This window comes from Lathamus discolor, chromosome 22, assembly GCF_037157495.1.
Source record: "Lathamus discolor isolate bLatDis1 chromosome 22, bLatDis1.hap1, whole genome shotgun sequence".
Classification (NCBI taxonomy): domain Eukaryota; kingdom Metazoa; phylum Chordata; class Aves; order Psittaciformes; family Psittacidae; genus Lathamus; species Lathamus discolor.
Window position 1 is genome coordinate 802,395 of NC_088905.1, and position 16,301 is coordinate 818,695.

At 41.8% G+C, this 16,301-nt stretch overlaps 1 protein-coding gene across 7 annotated transcripts in view; it reads left to right on the forward strand.

Moving 5' to 3' along the window:
* The window catches only part of LRRTM4 (leucine rich repeat transmembrane neuronal 4), a 489,302-nt gene that overhangs the window by 98,925 nt on the left and 374,076 nt on the right, over positions 1–16,301 (forward strand). Inside the window, exon 1 of one of the 7 annotated variants that reach the window (XR_010608128.1) lies at positions 15,132–15,164. The exons of the other annotated variants lie outside the window; for them this stretch is intronic. The gene's annotated coding sequence lies outside the window, so the exon portion shown is untranslated. Of the gene's footprint in view, positions 1–15,131; positions 15,165–16,301 lie in introns of those variants that run through there. 7 annotated transcript variants of the gene reach the window in all.

Below are 16,301 nucleotides of genomic sequence, written 5' to 3' on the forward strand. Positions count from 1 at the left end.
TCCTCTGCCTCTGCTGAAGTGCTCGGGAGACAGCTCTGCAACAGAAGAGAAAGCTTTGCATCAGATACACTAAAAATATCCCATGTAAGATGATGCACTTTGAAAAGTAAGACTTATATTGCTGTTTACAAAGATCTTTACAGTTAGCCAAAGAAGAAAAAGATTTCCGCAGAGCTTTGTTGTGTGTCAGCTGGTAACTTTTGCCATTTTTAAACCTGTAATGTATTCATGGACGTATATATTCATACACAGAAAGAGGACTGAAAAACTCTATATTTTGAGCTGGAGCAAACAAAATGTTTTGAGAGGAAGCAGTGGTGTTGAGAGGTATCCCAGCTAAATAATGGGTGTGAAATCTAGTTGCCCTGGGAAATTTATTACTTTGGGGAATCTTTTATGTAACTTGGCGTGTAATACTTTTTAACTAAGGGTGGTTGAGTGTGGATTCTTCTCTCTTATTATAAACTTAGAGGTATTCTGAATTTCTGGGTGGGCTGGGATGGGGAAAGACATAAGCAGAGATGCTTTGCTCTTCTGGGATCTCTTCTGAGAAATTTGATGGAGACTGGTTATCAGTTGTTCCCTGTCTTCAAGAGAGATAAGATACAAGTGTGCACCCACAAATCATGATTACTTCAGCTTCTTTAGTCTAAAACCAGTTTGAAAACTTCTTGTTGATAAGACTGAACAGAAAGAGAAGTGTAGCTGCTTTTTCAGCTGTGTTCAAGACAACTAGTTCCTACTGACATCAGCCAGCCCTGAAAGTGTCACTGTCTCTGCTTGGTTTGACCTTAGACTTTATCTGCTGAGAAGCAGCATCTTTCTGCCCATCCTGAACATCAGTCACACACCCTGGCCATGTTCTGGAGGTATCAGGAGCCACATGTTATCTTTCAGCCATTTAAAACTGTTTTCAAAGTACTGGACAGCACAGTATGTTACTGGCAAAGGATTGTTAATACCCTTAAAGCCAAGCTTGGTTCCACACTTGGAACATATTATTCTGATAGAATGGAAATAGTTTGTAATAATAGTTCCATTTCCTCTTCTCTTCTGTTTAAGACATAAATTGATAGCTTCTCATTCCCCTATTGTGACAAGCTATGCTCCAAATGCATTCATCTCGCCATCAACAGGCCTGGAAAAATGCTCTGCTGGAATTGAATCTGAGAGTCCTGAATCTAAATGTAAACCCTCACCAGTACAGTTTTAAAGATTCAGTTACAGTAGGGTAAAGGCATTAATACACTCCCACCCCTGGAGGGGAAAATGATGCTACCTGAGGCCAGGCTGTGTTGCATCCTGTTCCAGAGACATAATCCTTCAAAGCCGTTTCTCTTCTGCTGTGTGGTTTGAGCATCGCTGCATACGTGATTCTGCAGTGCGTTGCTTGCTGTGCAGTTCACATCTGCTGGAGTGGCCTTAATTTACTGTGCACTGAAGGTATTCTTTTTCTGTTAGAAAAGAGGAGAAAATCCTATTTTTCAGACATTTGCTGCTGTCGAACGTTCTTAGGGTCTACTGGATGGGGAAAAAAATTGACCCGTTTGTTCTTAGTTTGCTGCTCTTGTGCTGTAATTGTAGCACAAGTCAGTTGTTCCCTCAGCTTTTAGTCCTTATGGTTAGATGCTGGTTCCAGTCAAACGTTTGGATTGTTACAACATAAGAAGCATCTTTACCTGTGAGGTTTCAGATGCTCCCCTAATACAATGACATAATATTTAAGAAATGAATGCTCCCAGAAATCCCTCTTCCCTCAGTGGGAAATGCTGTGTATGGCAGGGTGTTTTACTACGGCTGCAATATGTTGATGTGGGAATATTTTTAGGGATCTAATTTGAGGGAGAGATCTTGCCCAATCTGAATAACAAACAGAAGGTACACTTAGGGCAGGAGACAGACATCTGGGACCTGGTTCATTCTCCATGCAAGTGTATTGAGTGATCGCTGATCAGGGGTTCTCTAACTCATCCAATACAGCTCATCCAGTAATGCTCTGTCACACTGGTGAATGTCACCTCTTAACATGGTGTTGCATGACAGCATTGGTCAAATGTTTTGTAACTTAATCCAGTTAACATACAGCTAATTTAGTATGACATGAGCTGTAGCTCTTCAACTCTACTCCAGCTTTGTTCCTTAAACTCGATGCTAAGTTGTCCTGACACCTAAAAGCCCTGTAATCAGTCACCAATTAATTAGCATCAATATGTCTGATACTTCTCATTGACTAAAGTCTGTCTTGTTGCAAATGGCTTTTTGCTTCACTTTATACACTGTTCATTTAGATACAGTCCTAAAAGCCATGGACAGATTTCAGAGGTCATCTGCATAATTTGTTTGCAAAGTTACTTGAGGCCCATCCTTGCATGCTTTCTGCTCCTCAGCTGATGTAGCTCAGGCAGGAAGCATAAGCCTTTCTTCCAGAAAACATATTCTGTGTGTTGTTAGATTACCATAAGTGCAAGTTGCCTGGTAACTCTTGACTAACCTGAAAGAACAGAACAGTTCAGTTGGCCAGCTTCAGAGGGAGGAACATGTTAGGAGAGTGTCCAAGTCCTTGGCCTGTCTCTGACAACTCTTTTTGAGACAGGGTTTTGTAAAGACAGATCATCCTTCTGTGTTCGATGCTTTCATCTTCCTTCACTAAGAGAGATGTTTGCTGTGACTGAAGCTGAACTGGAGACATATGCTATATGCACAAGCATGGATAAAAGTTACAAGGTGCAATAGCTGCATGTGTGACAGATGGGGCAGCTGAACTCAGTACTCTCTATTATTTCTGTAGTATCTAAGTGCAGATACCTAAATTGCTCTATTTGTATGAAGGAACTTTCAAGAGACTTCTTTGCTTGAGTGTCAAGCTGTATAAGGTGATGAGATCTGTGTGGTTCTGCACTGACTCATGGTTATCTTGGGTCCGGTTACTGGAGGAATCTTTGCATTGCCTTTGGCTGCAGGGAGCTAGTAGCTACATCAAATATTGGAGCTTGTGCCTGTTCTCCTGTACTGCTGGGCTCTGTTAGGTGTCTGTGTCTCTTCTGCATTCCTGTTAACCTCAAATGGTTTCACCAAGCATTGTTATCCAGGTCAGACGTCTCCATCTGGCTTGTCACATCTGCAGCGAGAAGGGAAAACTATGGGAAGTTTGCTGAACGCAGATGGGCTGGTGGCTGCCGCTGCCCATCACTCCACAGCACACACTGGGTCTGACTATGGGCAGCGAGGAAGCTGCAGTGTTCGCCTGTTGTCATCCCCTCTGGTCACAGGCGCTGCCAGGGCTGTGCAGCTCAGTTCTGAGCACTGCTGGAATGCAGCAGATGTGTCACAGCAATGTGCCCAGCAGCATGGGCTGCAAGTGATCTCATTCTTATTTTAATACTTTAGGGGCCTCTCTCTGAAACAAACAGTGTGTGCATGTGTTGTGTTTCTTTTTGGCTGGCAACATGCTGTCAGCTTTAGTTTTAATCTCTGTTAGAAGAATTAGTATTTGGTTTGTTGGTTTAACTCATTTCAGAAATTACTTCTGTAGCTTTGCTCTAGTTCAAGCATCCATCACTGAAGATGATTTTCTCCAACACTGAGACACAATAGAAATGTGCTCCTTTCTATAACCATCCACAGTGATGCATGTTTTCAAGGTCCACTTACGCAAACCCTCGTGTTTCTTTTTCCTGAATTCCCCTCAAGAAAGATGGGGAATTGTCTGACAGAATCAGATGGACCCCTATTAAGAATATTAATACCACCTTATTTTCATTTACAGACCTCAAAAAACCTCTTCAGAAGTAGTTAGGAGCATTTTGTATACAGCATGCGTATAGTAAGTAAATAAAACAGAGAGAAGGAAAAGTGACCTTCCCTGAGGCCATCCAATAAATAACTTTGCAGCCTGCGAGAAGAGCTCCTGTCACTGGAGCATCTTTGCCAGAGATGGAAGATTGGAAATGGCAGAATTTGGAATAAAAAGCTCAGTTTGTGCTTTATCCAGCAACCAACATGGGTCTCATTTCCCAGAGTGGAATTAAAAACATGCTCTGAGAGATAATCTAAATATGAACTCTCAGTTTTCTTAAACTCTGAATTAATGAGTGTGAAAAAGAGTCATTGAAAGCTGAGTTGAGGTGATGGACTGTCAGTGTGTGTTTGAAGCATCCTGCACTGCCTCACAGACGATTGCTTTAGAAATAAGGGTAAATAAATTCCCAGTTGACCAGGAAGTGAATCTGAAGAGGTAGCAGGTGTCAGGCAAGGCTGGAAAAAGGAGATGTGAGTTTCTAAACTATCCACCAAGGGAGGACATTGAAATGACCTTTTCTTACTCTGGATTCCTTTGTTAATGAAGGAAAAGTCTCTTTAAAGGGCGGCAAGTCTGAACTTGTGTGGATGGGGTTTTCCAGTCTGGAAATTTGTCTGTATCTTCTGTTACATGAGCCTCTCTACTCATTGCAATCTTTAAATATTAAATGCCCTTCAGGTCACGATAGTTTAGGAGGTGGTTGGTGGCTGCAGTGGAAGAATTTTGTGCATTTTATGAGTGTAATTTCAATCTGAATTCTGAGTTTGTTTCCCTTTCCAAAGATGTTCATAAAATCACTGTAACAATGAAAACATGGATCAAGGCTCATAAAGCAAACTGTTATTAATGAAGTCATTTTCAGGGGTTTGTTGCCACGGACAAATCAGCATCACCAGCTTTTTCCCAGCCTAGAGGACAGACTCCTTGGAACTGGGAGCTGTTGCCAGCTTTAGTTCTGCAAGGTGAATCACTGCAACTCTGGAAGCCACTTGAACTGTGATTCAGCAGGTGCTGCTTAGTGTTCTTGTGCTTAACAAAAAGTTTAATGGCTCTCTTGGAAAAAAAAATCACTGTAGATTTGCTTTATTGAAAATCTTTTAGGTGATGCTGATTTTTCACAGCTTAAAGTGTATGGGGAAATTTAGGGTCTCTGTGTATGTAAAATAAACTGAAGGAGTGCAAAAGTGATTGTGGTTTTCAATATTTCTTCTTCCCTACAGTGTAAGTTCCAGGAGATCACACTGTATTCACGTCGTTCTTACCTGTGTGGCTGATGGGAATGTTGAGTTTAAGGGTGGTAACAAAGCTTGGTGCCACCACTGCGTTACCACTGTTGTACTTACACACTTGCTTTGAAGTTTGCGCTATGCAATGTATAGGGATCTAAACTGTCTTCTAGGGCTGCTGAAGGGCTTATGCTTTAGAAACTGGTGACTTGAGGATGTTGTTAGTGCAAGGGAAAGAGACCATTTGATACTTGCTCTGCAGCTGAGCAGGATTAGAGGCATTTAACTGTGAATCTTGTATCCTTCAGGTTTTATGAGCAGATCCTTTTATTCTTTTTAATCTTCACAAAATAAAAGGGTAGAGGGGAGGGAAGAGGAGAGGAAGCGATCTTATTACAACTTTAGAAACTGTCTTTGTCACTGAGAATAAGAAACTCCCATGAAATGGGAATGAGGCAGTAAATTGTCTCCGCTTCCATGTTACCAACACCATTATTTTCATTAAACATTCACAGGCACAATTTCAGTTACTTAAATCAACAGGATGACCTACTTTAAAAAAAATCACTTGGAAGAAATTATACCTTTAATTATATTCAGTGATTGCTTTATAAACTTTACAGAGTGCATAAATGTATTAATGGGCATGTAAGGTTCCCACATCAGCAAAAGGGCCAGCAGAGCGGTGACGGGTGTTTGTTCTGTGCGTGTCCCTTTTGTGTAGTTAGCTTAAAATACCTTTGCATTAAAGTTACAGCTTAGGGAAAACAGAAGAAGTCCCTACATGAAGTGTACTTGGGCACACAATACACTCTGGGGAAATCATGTTGAAGCTGGTGATACAATTCTTTCTGGTGAGGCAAAAACTTCATTGTTCTGACTCTGAGTCTCTCACTACAAGAGAGACATTGAAGTGCTGGAGGAGGTTCAGAGAAGGGCAATGGAGCTGGTGCAGGGCCTGAAGTACAAGTGTGATGAGGAACGGCTGAGGGACCTGGGGGGTTCAGTCTGGAGAAGAGAAGGCTCAGAGGGGACCTGATGGCTCCCTACAACTGCCTGACAGGAGGATGGAACCAGGAGGGGCTGGACTCTGCTCCCAAGGAACAAGGGTTGGGACAAGAGAAAACGGCCTCAAGCTGCACCAGGGTAGGTTTAGATGGAGCTGAGGGACAATTCCTTCCCCAAACGGTGCTCAGGCATTGCGACAGGCTGTCCAGGGCAGTGCTGGAGTCACCATCCCTGCAAGTGTTCACACACCATGTAGTCGAGGCTGTCAGTACCATGGGTTAGTGGTGCCCTTGGCAGTGCTGGGGAACAGTTGGCCTTGATGAGTTTAAAGGTCTTTTCCAACCTGGTTCATTCTGTGAAAATTCCAGATAAAAGTTTGGTACCTTCACCAGTCATTGAGAATAATCCATGTAGTACTTTTTCTTGCAAAAGACTGGGCAGTTTAAATCTAACTCAGAAAAGAATCAGAACTTCAGCTGTGTGAGTACTGTAATTGATTCAGGAATCCAAGTATTGCTTTATTCCTTGCATTCTTTCCCTGAGGACGTAGAATAGGAATGGGTGTCCTCAGTTCTCATTCCTGGTGATACTGAACCGTTTGCTTCACTAAAGACAAGAAACACAAGCAAACAAGTAACCACTAATCCAGGTCTGGTAATGAGTAAATTCAGGTCTCTTAACACCTTGAACCTATGCTGGAGTTCAGAAACTCCAGCATAGGTACAAGTCTAGAGCACAATCTCACTTCCATTTCAGTTTACAGGCAGGCTGGTTGCATTATGACAACTGCTGCTCTATAGAAGTATTAATAATCTGTGTTTCCTATGTGACAACATAAATTTTATCAGTCACAAACAAGCAGCATAAAACTAGTTTGCAGTAGTTCTTTCTTGGCAGCTTGATAATCCATACGGCAGGAATAAGATGCTCTCTGGGGCTCCTTTTCATCACTGCTGTAGTGCATGAATGCAGAGCTTTTATTTTTAGTGTATCTTAGCATCAGGCAAAGATATTATTTGGCATTATCACAGTACAAGTGCTCTGTGTGCAGGTCTGCTCCCATTCCTGGGAAATACTAAATCTCACCTTCCTAATGTGTGATCATACCCTGCTGTAATAACTGTTAAAAAGAAATGAAAAGAAAAATTAAAGTACCCCGTAGCTGAACTCCAGAGATGTATTGCAATAGCACTTTAACGTGCGCTCCAATCCTGCACAAATAGCTTTCTGATTTAGGTGCTTTGCATTTAGGAAAAGAACACCCCAAAGTTCCATTTATATTGCAGATGCAAGACTACCAATATGCAGGCAGATTAGCTACTGTCATCTCTTTTATCAAGGCCTGTTGGCAGTCCATGTCAGTTACAAATTAAGTTGCATGGAGGTATAGTTCTCAATAGAAATCAATTTTCAGTACAGAATGCCTTATTTGCAGTTTTATGGCTTAAAAGTACTTACATGAACTGATTTATTGTTTGCAGTTAGGAGGGAAGGCTATTGAGGGGATGACTGTCTGCTTTTGACTTAGTCTTTATTGGTGGTGTTTGCTTTCAAAGATTAAATGTAAAATATTACACCATTAAATATAAAATTAGTCTCAACCATTACAGTAGACTAATGTGTTGTCACATGGGAATTCACATGATAGGCAAGATTCTGCCCAGTGAATAATCTTCTATTATACAAGTTATATTTCAAGCTGCCAAAGAGTGCAAAGGTGAGGACCAGGGGTTGCTGAAGGTAATGCAGACTGAATCTGAATTACTGTGTTTATTTATCAATAATGATGGCAGGTGGTGCCATTAAAATAGAACAACAGGGTAGTGGGATCATGGCATAGGCCATGTCCTCCATAGCCATAAACTTGTGTCAGTGAAGGGGTACCATTTAGCTTCAGGTTAAGTTGTCTGCTGTGCCTGATGCTTGGTTCTAATAGAACTGTGTTTGGAGCCTTAAGTAAGAATATGATAAGGGGAGACCTCAGAGCAGCTCCAGTGTCTAAAGGGGCTCCAGGAAACCTGGAGAGGGGCTTTGCACAAGGGCCTATAGGGACAGGCCAAGGGGAATGGCTTTAACCTGCCAGAGGGGAGACTGAGATGAGCTCTTAGGCAGAAGCTCTTCCCTGTGAGGGTGCTGAGGCGCTGGCACAGGGTGCCCAGAGAAGCTGTGGCTGCCCCATCCCTGGCAGTGCTCAAGGCCAGGTTGGACACAGGGGCTTGGAGCAAGCTGCTCCAGTGGAAGGTGTCCCTGCCCATGGCAGGGGTTGGAACTGGATGAGCTTTAAGCTCCCTTCCAACCCAAACTATGCCATGATTCTGTGATTCTGTATATCTTAACAGAATGGTGAAATGAAAATCCCATTTCTGCACTTTGCACTTGGATTTAACCTCTTGTTCATGTTACAATTGGGGATTTAATCTGAATTTGATTTGCAGAAACAGAAGTTCTCTCTCTTAGCGATCTGTTTCTTGTACACAAATAGAACATCAGCAACAGGGAGATAGGGTTGCACAGAGCTGGAATGCGGGTATAAGGTGCATTTTGCAGTGTTGGACATGCTCATTTGGAAAGGATTAATGTCACTTCAGCTACAGCTTCTGAAATTTGACCTCGTGGTGATAATACCAGTGTTCCATTGGTGAGTCTGGGGCTACAGCCAAGCTTTTGCATTTCATGCTTGCCTCCTCAACAACGTTGGTTCTGCTGTTTGCATTTTCAGTTTTGCACAGTTAAATGTCTGGTTGCATTACATGTTGCCTAATTGTGAGATGTAACACAAACAACTGAAAGTAATGGGGAAACTGTAGCAAATGAAATGCACACCGCCATAACACAACTGCATAACTTCAAAAAGTGCGCTGGTGGAAGAAAATCAGCTGTCTGCAGCCATACACTTCCAGTTTATCATAGGCTTCTATTTGACTGCTTCTCATACACCACAAGACTGTTTCCACTATGATGTGGTCACTTGCAATCAGTGCGACAAGATTTTTCTGCTTTCTTGTGCTTTTAATTTTGAGGCTATTCATTACTGTCTTCCAGTGCTGCCTTATATCCATATGTTCATCCTCATTCAGGTGGCTTTTCTTCTTAAAAGATGGAAATGAGAGACACCTCTGTGTCTTGATTGAGATCTCCGCTTTTTTTACTTTTCAACTACCACTCTGTATTTCATAATCCTTGCTCCAATGCCTTAATATTGTGGAAAACTGCTTTAAAAATGGGTCTTCATTATTATTCTTGTTCTAGTGTACAAAATCTCCGTGCACCAATGGGGACTTTCTAATATGTGTAATGTAGCTGATTGACTGTAGTGTGATAGGTGAATTCAGTGTAATAGCATCCTCTGTAATAATTCCTTTATAAAGCCTCATGCTGGGACTCGGGTTTGAAGAGCGTTGTTGTATAAGATGCTGTTAGCCGAAGTAAATACTCGGTGGACCTGGTCATGGTATGTGGTGTTGACATTCTGAAGCTGATGAGAGCAGGAGGTATGGATCAGTGATCTAGTCACTAAGTTTATTAGTGTTATGTTTGACAGTGACATCCAGAATCCACTGTAACAGTCCATGAACCCCTTCCATTAAGTGCTGTACGGACAAGACAAAGATGGCTCGTAAATACAGTCGAAGTAGTGGTGTAACTGCCCACCCCAGCAGCAGGAGAACTCTTTAAGAAAACAGACATTGTCATCTGCTCTGTGCTTGGGTTCAAGTCAGAGGCAAAACCAGGATTTTCTGCCCTGACACAAAGCATGTTAAACTCAAGCTTAATGTTACATGTAGTAGTAGTGCATGTTGTAACAAGTGATGTCATGTAGGGAAAATTTAAGGCATTAAACGCAAGGCAACTCAGTATAATAGACTGTTGTCAAGCTTACGTGATTGTGATTGTTGCAGCCTGCATATCTGTGGGAGGGAAGGAAGCCTGAAGGGGGGACATGAGGATTTTAAGAGCATTTTAGGACAAGCATAGCAAGTTTCTTGCTGTCGGTGTGTGCGCTGTCTGCCTCTCCTGTGCTTTATGGTGGAGGCGTGTGAGTGCCTGTGTTGGGAGGAGTGCTGAACCCCATTGTAGTACACAGAGCTGGCAGGCACTCAGCTTCCCCTTGCACTTTAGTTAAGTTTGTTAGCCTGTGAGATTTGCTTTTTGTTGTTTACGGGCTCTGTTCTCTCTTTCATTACTTTTATTTTCTGCAGAAGAATGTGCCTCAGAGTCAAACACAAAAGGAGGCTGGTGATAGACAGGCTGCTTTTTCTCATCTTCAGGGAGTTACTGTCATTTGCTAAATATGTGACCTGCTCTATTTTGCTCTCTTTGCATCTCGGAGATGAATATGTAGTGCAGGTGGGAATGAAAACCAGGTTGCCTTGATGAAAACAAGCTGGTACAGGAGCTGCAAGCTCAGTGATTGCCCAGCTATTCTTCCTTCCACACAGCCACAGCTCCTGCCTTGGTGCTTATCAGGAATGTGAGGCATTTGTGCACTTGATGTGCTGGGTCCTCATTTAAAAAGTTTAAAAGCATCTTGGAATATGCTGTGTTCTGCTGATCAGGTGGGAATCTGGCATCTATTGGTTTCTTTCTTCTCCATGTGTTTGTCTCCCTGGAGTCAGGAAATGTTTCTTGAAGGAAACTATGTGTTGTCTTAAAGCATGGAAGATACAACGCACCTGCAGCTCTTTGCTCTGAGTTCCTGCAAAATGCAGGATATTTGGATCCTCTTTCTCTATGGTGGTTATTGCTGGCAAAACATTCATAAAGGTGTTGCTGAGGTTAAAGAGACCATGTCAACATACCCTGTAACACTGCAGGCAGAGAGCTGAACCAGCACAACCTGCGTAAGGCAGACCGAAGGTAGTCAGCGAGTGACAAGAGGTTTATTGAAATACTGAATATCAAAGTACTGTGTATCCCCTGGTGTGACAGTCTGAATAGAAACCAGAAGGAAGCAGGTGGGTATAGACAGATGGAGTTGAAGGAAACTGTGGAACAAAAAATAAAGTGTTAAAATAGAGTTTGAAGGAAATAGTAGGATAACTCCTAGCAAGGGCTGAGGTACCATTTCTCATTAAGGCTTTTCATTAAGGTTTTTTATCTCAAGTAGTTGATACTTTCATGATTCTCTCCTGTATCCCTGGATGAACAGATGAGCTGAACTTCATCAGAAAGGAAACATGCCGTTTGCCCTCTGCCTACACAGAAGTGACTGGGGCATTGAATTTGCTGCAGTTTCTGTTGAGCCCAGTGCAAAGGGTAGAGGACACCAATAGGACATTGCTATTTTCTCCTCCAGACTTGTCCCTTTAAATCTGCTTAATTTTATATTTCCTCAGTTTGCTTCTGGGAATTATAGGAGGTGGAAGGAGGGTTTTAAATCATTTTATGCTCCAGGGTGAGTTCCCTGGGACTTTGAATCATAGAAAACCCCTCCAATCCTGAAGGAACAAGTGAACCTGAGGTGTTGGATCTTGAGCTGGACTCCTTAATAATTAAATTCTATGTGTGGGCTGATGGAGAGGATCATTAAACCCTGCCTTGAAAATTTGGGTTTTTTTAACTTTCAATATGTTGAACTTTGTTTCTTGTCAGTGCACTGATGGTACTTTCTGATCATTAAGTTAAGTTTGATGATGGTGTAGTTCTTTCTGGTAGTGATGTCCCTTATGCTTCTCAGCTTCCATTCACTAACCAGGAAGGGAATCCAAACCTGCTTTCCCCGTCTCTTTGGCTGAAGGGAGTGAGGTGGGTTTACTGTCCAAATACCTCGTGAGGATTCATTCTCCTTTCACAGGTCAGGTGCTAAAATTACTGTGCTTCAGACCTCTTACCCTGAGGATTAAATAACTTTATTCTCTTGCCTAAGTAGCAAACTGAATGTCATTTCTCTCAGCCTTATTTACAGTAAGCTCACTTTATTCACCACAGAGGCAGGAAGGGATTCTTAAAGTGGACATAGATCACATTTATGTTCTCTTAATTCCCCTTTACACTGCCAGAATGATCTAAATCAACCTTAGAGTAGACCACAATCAGATCCTCTCTATCAATGGTCTTGCAGTGGGAACCACAGGACAGCTAATTCATTTAGGCTGCCTTAACAGTGGCTCACTCATTATTTACACAGTTTACAAGTCTTTGCAGTTATGTTTCATAAGCATCACAGCTGGAAAGTTGATTCCAGGAGGAACATCTCCATTTATTTAGCTGTTATCCGGCTTATTCAAGGCAATGGTTACTGTCTTTATTTTCACTATCCATACCTGCCATGGTTTAGCTAAATTCTGGGGGTAAGGAGAGAACTTATGAAATTATTGGGGAGTTCCAGTTGACTTTGGAAACAGCTTTGAGACATTTCTGTTAACTGTTCCTTTCCAGAGAACATGCTTCGGTACCATCATGAATTCAGGTGCCATTTAATCCTTCTCAAGCAGTGCCATTGGTGTCCCCCATTTGGTCCCAATGGTCCCCCATTGCTTTTTTTCTTTCTCCCTCCTGTGGAGTATATGAAGGTGAAACTCTGTCACAAGCTGCCTGATACAGGGGGGATGTGTAAGACACATGCCTGGCTACTGGGAAAGGATCTTTTCAACTAAACCAGGCATACTGGCTGAGGTAGCTGACATTCCACTGGGAAATGGCTCTCCAGTGTATTTACTGGAGTACAGTGTATTTATTGTACTGACCCAGAATGTGAAAATTCACTGCAACTGCACACTGGCACAACCCTGTAGCATTAAGCAGCGTGAGAACATAGTGTAGAAGGAACAGTTAAGAAGCATCACTGACAGGGACTTCCGATACTGCCTTCCTCTGCATTGTGTACAACATGTCCCCTCTATCCCAGCTTCTCTGGCATCCTGTGAATCGAAGAGGGTTATTTCCTTTCCTATTAGTTAATAACATTTTAAGCTCCTGAATAGCTCATCCACGTGCAAATGATCTTACTGTCCAATTACAGAGCATGCAAGTGCTAAGGTAGGAGAACAGAAGGACAGGGGATAGATGCTCTCAGCAGGATTGTGCAATGTACCACCTTCTGTATGTCAGTTCTGAAAGTAAGACATCATTAACTAGACTTTTTGTCCCCCAAACCATGTACTGTTAGCAATTCTATTCATAATAAGTACTCTTCTATTAAGCAAACTACGCAATTACTAATCCATTAGCAATTCTATTGCAGAAAACTTCATTACAGTGTCTATTCAGAAGGTACATTCTTGACAGACCTTTTTTTTTGGGCGGGGGGAAGGGGGAGAGTATTGTTTAATTATGATTTAAAAGCTTGGCTTCCTAAACTTAATGAAGAAGTAATGAGTTATTCCATAGTAGTGTAGCAAAATCTGCTCACAAATTAACTGTACCTCCTATTCTCTGCCTTGAAAGCTTCGTATGGCATGCTCAAGCTTCCTACCATTGCTCTCCTTTTTTGTTAGGAGTAAGAAGATTATGTAAGAAAATGGCAGCAATTATGGTATTAACATAATGGGAACAATTAGTACAGCAAAATCCGAGTTTTAATTGGATGCAGTGTCTTTTCAGAAGGTCGTTGTCATATCTTGATTTATCTGCTGGTTGTTATCATGTTCCTTTCCATTAGCGGGGGTGAAAGCCAGGTGAAGACAAGACAGCAGACAAGATGAAGGGAAAGCTGTGGAAAAGCAGCTTGGAGCTTTGATAGCTGCCAGGGGCTCAGTTACAGTGCTCATTGATACATTCCCCTTGAATCCTTTTGGAACAAAGGATGGAGCCTGTATTTTGTCCTTGGAAGAAACCCTTAGAAACCCAAAAGTTTGATTGTTGAAACTTGGGTGTGTGGAAAGTGTCAGAGTCAAAAATAAACCCAGAGCTGTTTTCACACCAGCTCAGCTGAGAGAAACACAGATCATGTTCCCCTCTCTCTCCCAGTTTGCTTTTCCTAACTTCAGACAAGGCAATTTATGTCTTAGTAACACTGTTTTCCACGCTGAAAGGGATTATAAATATTTCTTTACAACTTGGGGTGTTGTGAAGTGTAAACAGTGTGTGGTGCAGGAGGCTGGTAGTGGGATATAAGCTTTCTGTCCAACTTTATTAAAGCTTGTATTTAATTTGGTTTGAGCAAATAGCTATGTTTGATTTGAAACCGTTCCTCAGGTGAAAAGGGAACTGGGGAATGTTTCTTCCCCCGCCCCCCCCCCCCCCCCCTTTTTCCCTTTCTTTAATCTAGTTTTGCCCTTTCTCAGGTCTTTCCCAGAAAAGATCCATTTCTCATAACTGATTATAATATTCTCCTTTTCAGTCACTTGGCTCTTCACACTGCATTTCTTACTCGCTGCCATGCATACCTAATCCCAAGTGAGAATTGGAGGAGCCCCATCTGCAGCACTAAGCGCTGTATGACAGAATTGGAGGCACATGGCTGTCTGTCTGAAGCTGTCTGTTTATCCATATAAATCTTTCTTCCCTTGGGCACCTGAGTGAGGCCAGTGCTCCCTCCCTGCTCCATCCTTCTGTCTGTTATATCACTAAATGTCATGAGCTCTGACAAACACCTGATTTATGATGGACGCTATAAAACTCCCTACGAAAGGCAGGAGCTGCTTTGAAGAAAAGCAGAATATTAGCTTGAAGATGTTAAACTAACAGAGTCCAACAGTGTCTGTGTTTTGAAATTGTCCTAGTTAAAGGATGCTGAAAGGGGTGGTTTGGTCCAGACATGTTTAGTCTGGACTGAAGGTAAATCAGTCATGACTGATTTTACCTTCTGTCCTACATTACAGATATATGGGTTTCTTTACAGATAGAGCTAGGAGTACAGTTTTCAGAGGAGTAGAATTCCTATTTTTATACTTGCTTTAAGTACTTAGTATTCCCTGCAAGTTGGTAACACTTCTGGAGAATGAATATGACTTAGGTATGTACTTACTGTACTTGGTTGTTTTGGAAAACAAGCATATTCACCTGTGAATCTATGCCTTACCAAGCAGAGCAGTGTTTGGAAATCCATGGCAAGCTGGTTGTAAGCCATCCCACTGGTTAGTTGCTCCTTCTTGCTTCTAGTTTCTCTACTGGATCATTCTGGGAGTCTTGGGGATATTCTGCACCACAAGCATTGGGCTGACTTCAGTAGTGTTTAAGAGTGTTTTCAGGTATGAAAAACACTGATACATGCAGGTTAAGATGATCAGATGCATGTTCTACAATTACAATTTACCTATAAGTTCTCAAAAAAACTGCAGGAGCAGGTGACAAGTATTTTCTCTGCAGCTCTAGATTTTTATTAACGAAGCAAACAGGTTTGGCATTATTTCTTACACTTAGAGTTAAGATTAATAGGTTGTTCTGCACTTAAATGACACTCTGACTCATTTAGGAGGTGAAGTGCTTTGTTTTGCTGTCTACAGTTTGGGTTTTTTCTAAGAGTTATAATTATTTCCACGGGATTTCATTTCCCAGGTTTCTTAGTCACACGTAACTGGAATTAACACCCAGATCATCTTTACTGTGCAGAGAACAACTGCACTGAAGTATTTTAACCAGCTACTAGAACATCCCAGTTTCCTTGTCTTCTCAGTTGACCTTTCTCACTAGGCAGGTTAGCTCTTATTTTGCAACTAAGCTGTTGGTGCTGTGTTTTTTATGAAGCCAGAGGTTTACGGATACATATGTCTGTAGTTAAAACCCTGAGGTGGTGATCACTGAGCAGACAGCATGTGCTAAGCTGTTGGTGGTTTTGCAGTAGGAGACTCCAAATGCCCCACAATAAGAAAGCCCATGAAAAGAATGGTGGAAGAGAAAATTGTCCTATGCAAGTTAACCTATCATCTACATGTGCAGCAAAGTGGAAAGAAGACAGTGACATGTTGAGGTATTTGTCACTGCTTATCCAGTGTAAAGAAATTAATCCCTTCATGTGGTTTCTCTCCCCACTGAATATTTAATTTGTCAAAGTGACTTTTCCTGTCTTTCCTTCCCTCCTTTTCCTGCAGCCTTTTTAATAATGGCTTGGTAATACCATGGGATTTCCTAAATAAGAGTTGGAAGAAGAAACTGCATTTTCCTCATTTGTATGCTAAAATTTCTGTATACCTTACACCATTCCTTTTATGCTTGTGTTACCTTATCTCAGAAAGTTAGACTAGCTTGGGCAGCACCTATGGAATCTCTGTATTTTCTTTCCCTGGGAAGTTAATGGGAGGTAGTTGTGTACTTGCTGTTTGTGCCTAAGAGATGCTTATGCAGGCATCATCTTTAACCATCTTGAACGTGTCTAACCAGAAATTGGA